This window comes from Nannobrachium achirus (genome assembly GCF_963921795.1).
Source record: "Nannobrachium achirus genome assembly, chromosome: 8".
Lineage (NCBI taxonomy): Eukaryota > Metazoa > Chordata > Actinopteri > Myctophiformes > Myctophidae > Nannobrachium > Nannobrachium achirus.
The window spans coordinates 14,409,318-14,423,627 of NC_137817.1; the positions used below are offsets into that span (position 1 = coordinate 14,409,318).

General features: G+C 41.8%; 1 protein-coding gene across 2 annotated transcripts in view; it reads left to right on the plus strand.

The window, feature by feature from the left end:
- Positions 1–14,310, plus strand: part of pik3cb (phosphatidylinositol-4,5-bisphosphate 3-kinase, catalytic subunit beta) — a 111,016-nt gene that overhangs the window by 16,737 nt on the left and 79,969 nt on the right. For both annotated transcript variants that reach the window (XM_080731003.1, XM_080731004.1), the window contains exon 2: positions 9,930–10,009. The gene's annotated coding sequence lies outside the window, so the exon portion shown is untranslated. The remainder of the gene's footprint in view (positions 1–9,929; positions 10,010–14,310) is intronic.

Here is a 14,310-nt window from a genome sequence, read left to right on the forward strand (position 1 = left end):
GTGACTCCCTGACCGACCAAACAACATGCTCCTTTCGCATAGCAGTAGCTTTTTATGCCGATTTTGCTAATATCCAGACTTTGGAGGGGGGAAAAAACATGTTGTATCCAGTCACTATATACTGCACCGATGATGTTCCTTTTTGCTACGACCAAGTTTAAAATAAGAATCGAATACATTAAATATCAATACAAAGCAAGTTAGGCAACTGGAAAAAAAAAACATTGGTAGTGGATGGAGAGAGAGATTTATTTCCAACTAAGCAACAGAAACCAATGGGTGCAGAAGAGGGGCAGGATCCCGCAACACTTTTCCTCCCGGGTCTCAGTATCTTCTGTGTTACGCCCCTTTTGTGACGCGTGCGAAACTTCTTTGCCCCTAGTCATGCTTCACATGCCAGGAGGACAGCCGTGGTAGAAAGTGGTGCTCGACACTGGCATTAACGTCATAGAGCATGGGTCTTCAACAGCAGGTCCGGGACCCCTAGGGGGTCCTTAGAGTTACTACAGGGGGTCCTCCAAATCTTTTTTTATAATAACCACTTGAACCCTAGCGTCCATATTCTGAGAAGTTTAGCTAAAAATAGCAGATCTACAAGCTCAACGCGAGCTTGTAGATTGGCTATTTTCGGCAAAGAGGTTTTGTGTAGAGGGGGAAAAGAGCAAGATGAAGTACAGAGTGAAAGGTCAAGTTTATTAAGTATTAACGGTTCAAGTGGTTAAATATCTGGAAACACACATTGACATGAATCTAAAATACACTGTTGATTTTTTGTGCTGTCAAACGATAAAACTTTAATATGGTATCTATGGGTTGTGATAGTCCCTGCTTCATCTCTCTCTCTCGACTAAGGGGTCCTTGGCCTGAAAACGTTGAAGACCCCTGTCATAGAGAGTACGCAGAGACCGACATCAACACAGCTGATGTCACGGACAGGACAACCAACAGAGCACCCCTCACTTCACACTCGTGTGATTTATTTTTGCCTAACTAACTACTGCTGTTGTCTGTTCTCACCAAACGGGCCGACACATATAAAAGTGCGATGAGAGGGATTCAATCCCGAGGCGCAGGGATTAATGGGCTAATGTTTAACGTTGACGCCATGGTGCCATCTGGAATAGGAGGTGTTTTGGGAGTTATTTAAAGCGGTCTGCTCACGTGAGAGGCAGTTCCGCCGTCCGCTTGTGTCTCAGAAGGGCCGTCTGAACTTTTTACTCAGACTAGGGTGGAAACATTCATGCACCAGGATCACGGGTGGGACTTGACAAAGGGTCAATTCCGCAAGAATTCCCCTTGTACTGTAGTCCCTTCTCAGACTCAGTGTTGAAATGTGTAGAAGAGCCTCCGATACACATGGCTTTGGTCCTAGGGCTGTCACGATATGACATTTTACATGACGATTAATTGTCAGTCACTCAAATAATTGCGATTAACGATTTAATTGTGTTTTTGTCGTTGATAATTACATTTCTGTTCGGCTTTTAGGCTTTGAAGTTGCACAGGACAGATATGACACATAACCTAAAAATACAAAGAAATTAGTGACATATTTGACAACTTTCTACATAAAAAATAACATTAATAGTGGAAATAGCCGATCTACAAGCTCACAACGTGTCGCGATGCAACGCGTTGTAAGCTTGTAGATCTGCTATTTCCACTATTTCTGAAAATGTTTGTAAATGTATGAACATTTTTTCAACATTCACGATTATGACGATTATGACAAAATATTTGCGATTATGTCAAATAATTGCGATTAGACGATTATGTAATAATTGTGACAGCCCTATTTGGGCCGCTTCTTTTCACCTAACAGTGAGAAGTTTCACTGGGGCAGAGGAACATGCTGTTCGTCTCTGTTCAGCTCCTCCCTACAGTAGCTAGATTAGAAGAAGGGATAAAACGTGTATCCTCATGACGATCAAAATGAAGGACCGGACCAGAGGCATGGATTTCCACCTCCCACCCAAAAGAGAGATATTGATGTTTCCCCGGGACCCAACCTAGTAAAAATAGCAGATCAACGAGCGTGTTTTGTAGATCTGCTCATTTTATTTTTGGAAATGATTACATTTCCGATAAAAATTGCTCCGTGACCCATACCAGACATGGGGTCCAGACCCACTGTTTGGGAAACGGTACTCTAAAACACAATTCCTTAAAAGCCAATAGACATGCAGGATGCCAATAGCAACACACACACACACACACACACACACACACACACACACACACACACACACACACACACACACACACACACACACACACACACACACACACACACACACACACACACACACACACACACACGGATGCTGTGGGTCATGTGTTGCTGTGAGCTGACTCCAGTCACTGAGCTAAACATTGACTCTCTCAGTCTGAAGATTGTATCATGGTGTCAAACAACCACACGCTTCCTGGAACCTCTCAACCCACGGCACTCGTGGTTTTACTGTGTGTGTGTGTGTGTGTGTGTGTGTGTGTGTGTGTGTGTGTGTGTGTGTGTGTGTGTGTGTGTGTGTGTGTGTGTGTGTGTGTGTGTGTGTGTGTGTGTGTGTGTGTGTGTGTGTGTGTGTGTGTGTGTGTGTGTGTGTGTGTGTGTGTGTGTGTGTGTGTGTGTGTGTGTGTGTGTGTGTGTGTGTGTGTGTGTGTGTGTGTGTGTGTGTGTGTGTGTGTGTGTGTGTGTGTAAAGGCTACATATTATTTCCATAACCATATTTCTGGGGAAACCCAGACTGGAAAACGTTGTATGTATGTGTGCGACTGTGCGCACACTCTGGATTTGCAAGTGTAACGTCTGACACCGTCCCAATAATATATAGAATATGACCACACACATTCCCAAAGTTGTTTTTCCTCCGTCTCGGGGTAACACCCTGGTAAACAAGCTTAGGCTGGCTGTCTTTACCACTGGGGAAAACACAGGAACTCATCTAGCTCCTTGCTCCAACTCCAAGTAGGGCTGTCACGATTATGACATTTTACATTACGATTGTCACTCAAATAATTGCGATTAACGATTTAATTGTGTTTTTGTCGTTGACAATTACATTTCTGTTTGGCTTTTAGGCTTTGAAGTTGCACATGGTAGATATGACACATAACCTAAATAATTATACAAAGAAATTACTGACATATTTGACAACTTCATACTTAAAAAAGAACATTGATAGTGGAAATAGCCGATCTACAAGCTTGTAGATCTACAAGACTCTACAAGCTTGTAGATCTGCGTGCTCTGTTTGTGTACTATACTGTATATGCGTGTGTGTGTGTGTGTGTGTACGCTTCGCTTATTGTATGTTTATTTACCAGTACCACGGTCAATCAGATTACATCTCGGTATCTGTGGTTAAAAGGCAACCGTTTGAACTATAAGATGACAGACTTGACGGCCACTCGTATGTATGTAGACACGTACATACGTTGATGTTCTCAGATGAATAAGTCCACAGTGACTTCTATCCACAACTTTCCAACTTCCCATAATGCATTGCGCAGAAGTTGGACGGAGCTTCCGGCGCCGCAGCCGAGTGTGATCTATAAGCTCACAACGGTTGCATCTGCGACGCGACGTGAGCTTGTATGTCTGCTGTTAACCGGAAGTGTGGTGCAAAAAATTGTCCAGTAAATTCCTGCGGAAAGAGGTGGATAAGCGAGGCAATGTCTTAACTCTGGTTGGACAACGGCATCATCAAGGGGTACAGAAAAGGTTTTAGAATTGTGAATGCCTACAGGTATGTTTAAAAAAACACTGTGCCGGGAGTCAGGACTTGATCCTGTCACCATGCAGTTAAAAGACTACTAAAGATCTATTACTATACTAGGCGTCCATAAATATATCTTTCATTGAGACCAATGAGTTGGAATGCTCCAGAGCATTTTAGGCCCACTGCTCGATGGATTGTGGATATATTGTATATTTAGAGATTTTAGACAAATAATACCCAACATTTCGGCTACTGTTAACTGTTTTTACATGCCATTTTGGTGATATTAACCGATTGCACACATTCAAGATTTTCTTTTTTACCAGGCTAATATCACTATTACTTACTTAAAATGTTACCTACAATCAAGGTCGGGGTAGACCTTCATGATTTCAGTAGCTTCCTTGTCCCCATACAATTGAGCACTTTCAAGTTCATCTTGGGATCACCTTCTCCGATGTATTTAATTATAGCACAACTGTTATGTTTTGAAAAAAGAAAATGTTGCTATATCATCGGGAATAAACAGGACATAAATCTGATTGTTTTATTCAGTGCTCTTCTAAATGAATCATCAATAGGATTAATTTAATCAAGAAATTGGCTCGTTGAACGATTAACATCCCAGATCCCTGATTAGACAACTGGCATCCCAGATCCCATATTAGATGACTAGAAGGACGAGGACCACAGCTGAATGCAATTAACTTGGGGTTGGATAGAAAAGCAGCAGCGTGTCCCATGAGGTACACAGGGCTGAAGAAAGAACCCTGAATAACTGCTGGGTGAAACTGAATTTCCCCCATGAGATCCAGGCCTGTCACAATTATTACATAATCGCCTAATTGCAATTATTTGAGATAATCGCAATTGTTTTTGCATAATCGTAACAATCGTTTCCATGTTGAAAAAGGTTCATATATGCATAAAATAGTGGAAATAGCTAATCTACAAAGTATGTATTAAATATCAAAAAGACATATTACCTGGGCACTTCAAAAATGACTACCCAGATAAAAAAGATGGAGCACTCAACTGCTCTGCACGTTCATTTATCCTCAGAGTCGGACTCTGAGGAAGACTAAATGTCAAAACGTCAGTCACCCTGTCGCTCTACAATAAATGAACGTGCAGACCAGTTGAGTGCTCCATCTTTTTTAGTCATTTATTGAAGTTCCCAGGTAATGTCTTTTTGATATAGTTTGTCCTTGTTGAGCACCAACGAGTCCTTCTACCAATCTGCTGGCTGAAGCGCGCAGACATCTCCTACTTGTATGTATTAAATATGTCAGCCATTTTTTTGGGATATTTAGGTTATTTTGTCATATATCAGCACCTGTACAACTTCAAAGCCTAAAAGCCAAACAGATTTTTTTTGTACTCTCATGTTCCAGTGCCAACCGTTAATCGCAATTATTTGTGTGACAGTTCATCGTCACGTAAACTGTCATGATGGTGACAGCCTTAGTGAGGTCAATAGAGGTCCTCCTACCTTTTAACACCATCTCCTGGCACTGTCTTCCTGTACCATACCTAGGGATGGGACGATATGCAAATGTCATAACACGATTATTTTGACCAAAGAAGTAAGCAATTTACCCCGAGTGAGAGGACATTATGCTCTCATAATTTCCGCAGTGAGGGTGTTATCGGACGAGGCGCAGCCGAGTCCGATAACAACCTCACTCAGGACATTATGAGAGCATAATGTCCGACCCCGAGTGGTAAATAGCTTTTCTACCACTTTTTCCCGTATACATGAAAGAAAACACATAGTTGTAACTTGCAAGGATCTTAAGTTACAATCATTATTGCCTATAAAACTTCCGCGAGACAGCAGATAGTTCCACAAACAACATCTTCTACTCACCAACAGATGGCGCCAACTCCATACTAATCCATGCGTCTAGCTTACAGCTAAGCTAACGTCAGTTAGAAGTACCGTTCCGGCCGTAAATAGAGGCTGTTCGCTTCCAGAAAGGCATAGGTTCAGAGAAAAGGGGCTTTAAAGTTGGCGGATTGCATTGGATCCAAATAAATCGGCGACTATAGCATGCACGTTAGTAAACATAGGACCGTTGCCACCGTCATTTGTTGGTTGGGGGAAACCTCCTGAAGTCCCCGGATGTACACTGAGGCGCATTGATCTCGGACACACAACTTTGCGGCAGTTGTCCTCTCATAACCTCCGGAATTTAGCCAATCAGAATCCAGTATTTGAACACGTGACTAGAAAAAGTGGTAGAAATTGCGATTTACGATATTATCGCGCTAATAAAAACATCCCCAACATCCATTATCCTGGGGCGGAACATTTGCCAAAAAATAGCAGATCTACAAGCTTTTAGATCGGTTATTTTTTGGCAAAGAGATGTGGTTGAGAGTGAAAAAAAGACTGTATCAAGTACGTATATTATAAGTACGTTTTACCAATAGCTGGTTTAAGTGGTACCGGATATGCAGCTCGGCAATTAAAAGGTGACTTGATCCCAGTGCATGACGGAGGACGATTTCACAATAAATGAAATCTCCACGATACGATTATCGCGAGTGTTTTTTTTATCACGATAAACGATAATATCGCTTAATCGTCCCATCCCTAACCGTACCTCCTCCACCACTGAGCTGCTGTGCCGTGTTGTTGATCTCTCGGTGGATCTAACCTGGTTAGATAACAAGTTAAATGGATAATAATGAAAAGCTGGAATCCTGGATGCGTTCCTCTGCTCAAGGGCATCTTCAATGTCAGTATGCCCGGTGCAATGTAGTTATTACAGAAAATCCACTTGGAGTGCACATTTATTTGAAACAGTCAGGCTATGATCGATGATATGTAAATAAGAAAACTATTAATCATGAAGTAATATACATAATACTGTTTTGGCAATTAAATAATCATCAATTAGCTGTTACTAAAATAATTGTCGTAGCCATTTCAGTCATTAACCATTAATTGGTGTCCCCTTAAGTTGTTACGAGGTGAACCGAAATATGCTTCCTCAAATGTCCGACAATAACCTTGACTAGAGGGCATGGAGAGAGCAGCATAGAGAGGGAGGGGGTGAGTGGGGAGAAAGGAAGAGTGTGGAGTGTTGGTTAGGTGCTGTCCAGAGGCGTCAATTGGGTATGGCAGGGGTATGCAGCTGCCATACCCTGGGTCCAGGGGGGGAAATTAAAGTTACTTTTAAATATAAATACATGAATGTCTCTCTGTCTATCTGTGCTGGTTATTATGTTATAAAATACAGTAAAATAACTACAAATGCAAAATCTTTACCAAATGGTCACTTCTCCAAATTTTTATTCATCTTGACAGAATGGTATATTCCCAGGTTCCGCAGGTGCAATGCATTATTGTTAATTGTGGCACATCTACTAACATGCCAAGTTTAGCTGCGCTTGAACAACCGTTCCAGGCTGCCATATCCATCCTAAGAAACCGTAGAAACGGGGGGGGAAAATGAGAAAATGTACTTCTTAAAATAAATGAATCGTGCTGAAATGAATGATGAAAAGCTAAGGTATGGCAACATGACTGGTGTCTTGAACGCCAGTCATTTTGTAAAGCTAAGGTATGGCAACATGACTGGTGTCTTGAACGCGCGCCACCAGTCATGTTGCCATACCTTAGCTTTTTCTGAACTGACACCACTGGTGCTGTCTACTTTCTCTTCTCCATCTCGTGTCCTCCCTCCTACCTGCACACGCACGTCACACTCGAGGTGCCACAGCTCTCACCGTACGCTTGGCTGCTTACAGAAGAACAAATAATCCAATCCCGGGTCATTCTACTCCAGTGGCTCTCAAACAATTTGATGTCAACGCGACCCCAACATGTATTTTTCTTCACAGTTTCTGAAATTACTTTTTCAAATTCGTTCAAACAATGGCAGATCTACAAGCTCATTGTGAGCTTGTAGATCTGCTATTTTCAGACTAGCCGAAGTTTAAAATAGGTTTAAAGTGGTTAAAATGTTTAAATGTTTTGATGCTTCGAATTGCACTGCAGGCACATTTAAGTTATACATTACACATTATTCTTATACTAATCACAGAAATTATATTTTTTTAAGCTTACAAATCTAAACACAAATCTGATTACATGTTTGTCATATGTCGAACCAGAATTAATATATTGTAGGAAATAGCAAAGCAAAGAATGACAAATTGCTATTTTTCATTTAACGTGCACAATGACATGTCTTTATTGCTTCAATCATACTCACAACACACAACAAGCACACAGCCTCACTTCCTTGTTTACCCCCAAAACCCCTGAAAGTCACTGCAGTATTTAATAGTAATTCAGTAGTTACTGATCAATTAAAGTTTGTTTACGGCTATCGGGATACTTGTGCCGATGGTTCTGCACAATTTGCAGCAAGTATTGGAGTTGGGACTCATCTTTAGTAATGAGACCACGATATTCTTGTATTAGGGCAACCCCACGCTCTGCATGATCATTGACAACATTCATCGCCTTCACTACAGCCAGAGCTTCTTGGTAGTCCACCCTGGGCTCCCACTCATCGGGATCAACGTCAAGGAAGTCATCTGGGAGATCCATCATTTTGAAAAGCACCTTGGATTTGGGAGACACAAAATCTTCAATGTTCTTCCTTGCAATTGTTCCAAGGTCAACAGTAATTCTCTTCATATGCCCCTGTTCACCATAAGTGATTGGAAAACCTTTGAGAAGCAGCTTTAGACACCTCAGCATTTATTGATGAACCGGATACCTTGAGCAGCGATGTATCTGGTTCAGAGCTCCAGTAGCTACCCATCATGCCCGTTGGATGGCAAAGGTTATTTATTGTTTGAAGATCTGGATGTTTCATGGCCAATTCAAACTGACCCTCAGGGAAGAAAAAGCATGCATGGATTTGTGCATGTTTACAGATTGCATGTATGTGAAGGCATGGATGATGGCACCTGTTGCTGTCAGCGCTCCACTAAATGACTTGGCAGCTGTTAAAATCGTTGCTGGAATATTCATCAATAAATGCTGAGGTGTCTAAAGCTGCTTCTCAAAAGTGTTCCAATCACTTATGGTATTTGGCTCCAGAGATCGTCAGACTTGCAATGTTTGACAGTCAATTGAGCGCGCAAACGAAGAGGCTGATGGTGAGAGCCATGAAAGATGGAAATGAAGATGATGAACAGGGGCATATGAAGAGAATTACTGTTGACCTTGGAACAATTGCAAGGAAGAACATTGAAGATTTTGTGTTTCCCAAATCCAAGGTGCTTTTCAAAATGATGGATCTCCCAGATGACTTCCTTGACGTTGATCCCGATGAATGGGAGCCCAGGGTGGACTACCAAGAAGCTCTGGCTGTAGTGAAGGCGATGAATGTTGTCAATGATCATGCAGAGCGTGGGGTTGCCCTAATACAAGAATATTGTGGTCTCATTACTAAAGATGAGTCCCAACTCCAATACTTGCTGCAAATTGTGCAGAACCATCGGCACAAGTATCCCGATAGCCATAAACAAACTTTAATTGATCAGTAACTACTGAATTACTATTAAATACTGCAGTGACTTTCAGGGGTTTTGGGGGTAAACAAGGAAGTGGGACTGTGTGCTTGTTGTGTGTTGTGAGTGTGATTGAAGAGTGTGCAATAAAGACATGTCATTGTGCACGTTAAATGAAAAATAGCAAATTGTCATTCTTTGCTTTGCTATTTCCTACAATACATTAATTCTGGATTGACATATGACAAACATGTAATCAGATTTGTGTTTAGATTTGTAAGCTTAAAAAAATATAATTTCTGTGCTTAGTATAAGAATAATGTATAATGTATAACTTATATGTGCCTGCAGTGCAATTCGATTTTGACCAATAAAATGTACAATCTTTGACTTGATTGAGCTACCTCTAAATATGCTTCAAATTCAACCAAATTTGAACCAAAGCAGTTTTTTGTACATTGGAACATAATTCGGGGGTGAGACTCAAGAAAATCAAAAAAAGGTAATTTAAGATCCACCCTACTGGAGACCCCCTGGATCCCCCTCATGGACCCTGTTCTGAACTCTGTTCTGCTCTGCTCTCTCCCTCTTCCACTTCCCTGCATTCAGCCACTGTGCACACGGCCACACCACACACTCTCAAACATCCCTGCATAAATGCACCCATACAATGTAAAAAACACACCTGTGAATTTCAGTGTGTGTGTGTGTGTCTGTGTCTTTCCCTGACAGATGCAGTGTTCCATCAGTTCCCGTGACACGTTCAACAAAGAGCAGAGGTAGAGGAAGTAGGAGCCTCCAGGAGATAGCAGGTACACGTGTGTGTGTGTGTGTGTGTGTGTGTGTGTGTGTGTGTGTGTGTGTGTGTGTGTGTGTGTGTGTGTGTGTGTGTGTGTGTGTGTGTGTGTGTGTGTGTGTGTGTGTGTGTGTGTGTGTGTGTGTGTGTGTGTCTCTCTCTGTGTGTGTGTGTGTGTGTGTGTGTGTGTGTGTGTGTGTGTGTGTGTGTGTATACTGCATGAGTTTGTGTGACATCTGTTAAACACTAACCCAGGCATCTCTATTTTGGGCTTGCAATTATAGATGAAGTGTTGCAAATTCACATAATCCAGGGTTCCCACGGTCATGAAATTGCTGGAAATATTTTGAAATTAGAACAATATTTTTTCCAGTACTGGAAAAGTTTTGGAATTGATCAAGGGTCCTGGAAGGTCCTGGAAAAAATAGATATGCATTGTCTTTGGTTATTGATTTTGTTAATTGTCAAATATTAGAGGCAGAAATTGTGAAAATAGCAGATCTACATGCTGCGAGGTGTTGTGAGCATGTAGATCGGCTATTTTCACAATAGAACCGTCTTATACAAAATTCCTCAACTCGTAGTGCTCGTCAGCGTCCCCAGTTCAAATTTGATTATTTCGGGGGTCACGGCCTGAAAAGGTTGAGAACCACTTGCATACACTACCTGTCTTTGGGCATTGCGCATAGGAGTAAGCGACTTGTTAATGAGCTGAATTATTGTTATATAGTCCTGGAAATTGGGTTAAATATGCTGGAAAAGTTTTGGAAATTAATTGGTAAAAATGGGTGGGAACCCTGATAATCCCTTCCCCACCAAATAGGAATTTTGCTAATATTTCGAGCTTAAGAGAGTGTGCTTGTATATTGCCATTTTTGCGATTCGTTATAGCCTATATAGGATATGACTTTTATGTGTTTAATTGGTTTGACCTACGTTACCTGTCTGTGTGTGTGTGAGAGAGAGAAAGAGAAGGAATGCAGAACATCTGGGAATCTGGGCGAGTAGGCTGCGTTCTAACAGACACCGCATGTTTTGGAGGTCAGCCGCCATAGTTTCACCTTAGAGCTGCTGAAGGGCTGTTAAACATTTAAAGCTCAAAATCTCAAATATAAAGTGCCTGTTCAGTGTCTCTCCGTCTCCAGGAGCTCTTTGATAGACAAAAGTATTTGTCTGCTCATTTGTTTCATTGTTTAACACAACACTTAAAATAAATACAAACACAAACACTTACAGTATTGACCGGGAACCAGGAGTTATTCCGTATACTTGGCCAACTAATTCTTTTCACGCAAGCTCTCCATCTCTCTAGCCGATCTACAAGCTTATAATGCGTCAAAATGCCACTTGTAGGTCTGCCATTTTTGCCGAATGTTAGCCTTTTATATCATGCCCACAATAAGGACGCTAGGTGGCTGAAGCCGGTAGAAAAATGTTCCACAGCCACAGTGAGCTTTCACTGGGGGTTGGATCGAACTGACTGTAGTGTGTTTTGATAGGATTATAATAGCTTTTTTTTTTGGCTAATTTGTTGGTCTGGGCAAGAAAGAGATGACATGCCTTTTTAAGTGAGCAAAAAATCCCCTGTGCTGAGGCTGTAAATGTGATTCGTTCTGGCATGGACCAGCCAGCCTCTCACAGCTGGATTCAGAGGTGACTCACAAATACTTTTCGGTTTTAAAAAGTGTTAACGTGACTGAAGAGATTTGAAAAGATCCAAAATGTACCAATAAATAAGGTCCAGCCACACAAAAACCCCTAAGTAGTGATCATATTTTTAGGAAAAGCAAAATACCCATAATGAGGCACTGCTACTGTAGGTCTTGTGACATCCTGATGGTTTTGTGTTCTTTCCTCACCATGGGGCAAAATCTTCCTCTTGCACCCAAGATATTTTAACACCCAATCGGCTGCATCAAGCCAAAATCTTCACTTGCTCGCAGTCACAATGTAAAATAATCAAATTGGCGTTGCTTAGCCCCTCTCCCTATGTGTGTTGTCTTGGCCAGAGGGTAAGCAGTCTTCTAACAGGCCTTGTATAGTATCATTATGCTATATTTCAGTTATCTTTTAATTAGTCTCTCGAGACAGACTTTTTGGCTCACACAATTTTCGAATGCTTCTGCCCAACAGCCTGTACATCGGAAGCACTGGGAAAATGCATAGAAAATAATGCGTCTATATATTTCCTGTTAATTCTCGTATACAGTGTTCCTGTAATTCCTTAACACCTTTTATTCAAAACATTGAAACCCTACTCGAGGTCATCCGACAAAGTATGAATTAAGCCTTTTGCATGTGCATAACTCCAACCAGAGGATGCAAGATATCTGGGGAAGCTGTGACCTTGTTTATCTATTGTGCAGGGATGCTGCTCTGTCTTTTTTGGGTTACGATGTTCCCATCATGGTAGCAGCTATTATGGCATTGCCTTTGCCATCTAAATGAGTGTACCCTTCAAAACACGGTTTGCCTCAAGTGAAATATTGGTTTCTGTCGCTTTGTGTGTTGCTTTCTATTCATCATTCGATACTTGGGACTAAATTTGGAAGCGCAGGTGTACACCTGTAAACGTCTGTCGACATGGTAACTACTTTTCCCTTCCTGCCAATCAATGCTCATGGCCAATAATCACCAGTGATCACACTACAGATGGCTTCCACCTGCTCTCCTTAGGCCGGTCTCTCTCTCACTCTATCTTTCTCTCTCTCTCTCGCTGTCTCTCTCTCTCTCTCTTTCTCTCTCTCTCTCTCTCTCTCTCTCTCTCTCTCCCCCTTTCCCTCTCTCCTTCTCTCCTACTCCCACACTAATGTGAAAAATTAGCCAGATCCAATTATCCCCGCTACGTTGTTGTTCCACTGATCCGGTCTCTCTTCCCACCTCCACTCCATCACCAGAGAGCAGAAGGAATTTTTATGGCACTTGTGGTGAGACTGAGATCATTGTGTGTTCTCTCGGCATGCCAAATAAGGAGCAGACTGTATCATAACTAACTCGTTAATTCCCAGGAATCTGTCTTTTCACCCTTTCTTTTTTTAAAGTTCCCTTTTATTTTAAAGTCGTGATACTCCGTTTGACACAAAAACACTTCTCTTAACCCTGTCACTTGCACAATCCTAGGAAGCCCTGCCCTTGGCTCTATTCTTAATAGCGTGTTTGGCTGACATTAAGCCTGCTACAATGGATCCACTAAACACAGGTTATTATTACCGAGTCCGCCTGTAATGAGGCTAGGCTGCATTCAAACTGGACAAAAGCAATAACGTAGTTCACTAAATATAGGCATAACAGTGAGAAAGTTGTGTGCTATGGGTCTCTTGATAGTTTCTGGTCGCGGATTGCATAGGCCTGGTTGGTGTGATTGTGTTGATGATACTGTATCTCAAGTTTAATTGGGGTCTATTGATGAATTACATTTATTTACAGTACATCCATGGGTAACTGGAGTCCCAAGCCATAGAGGACCGAAAGTGATATGATAGGAAAGGAGTGAGAGTGTGGTAAAGTGAGGCAGCACAGATGGACTGATGGATGGATGGATTAATGGGGAGAGAAGAGCATGTGGACGTATCGTTTGCTAGAGTGCCGTGTTCCTGGCAACCTGGAGTGTCTAATACTTTTGCAGCTATTTGCATTTCCCAAACAGGATCTTTCGCTGAATTCACATCAGCTGTTTTTCCACAAAATGGGTGCATGCAAAATAATATCTGAAACACCTCCATCACTTTGTACACCTATCTAAATGATTTCAGATGCTTCTAGTTAGCTGGCGCTTTTTTTTTGCCACACAGCGGCGAAAAGTTTTAACTTTTCTACAAAAGTTTGCTGCCCCGCTTTTTGCTGGCGCCGCTTCCTGCCGCAGTGCGTAAAGTGGAGGTCGCTCCTCCTCATCATAGATGATGAAATGACGATGAAATGCCGCTGTCTCAGAACGCGGAAGTGGAATATCGCTGGTGGGAATTCGGTGTAACTTAACCTCACGTGTGTGTCATTGCCTACCTCATTCAAGACAACTCTTGTATTAATTGTGTCCTGTTCTACTTAGTGTGTCTCCTTCCTTTACTTCCTGCCATTTGATGCACCATCAGTGGTCATAGTGACGGTCTGACAGGCAGGCCTTTTTTATTTATACATTATCTGTCTGTTTCTTTCAAATTAGTATTGTTTATTTGATCACTTTTAACACTTCCCATCAGACTGTTGTTTGCACTCTGCTCTCTCAGACTCTGCTGAGTGGCAGACTGCAGTGTTACTTTGAATATTGTCACTGATGATAAAGAGAGCTATTTTGTGAAGTGTATCCGTAAAATGACTTTG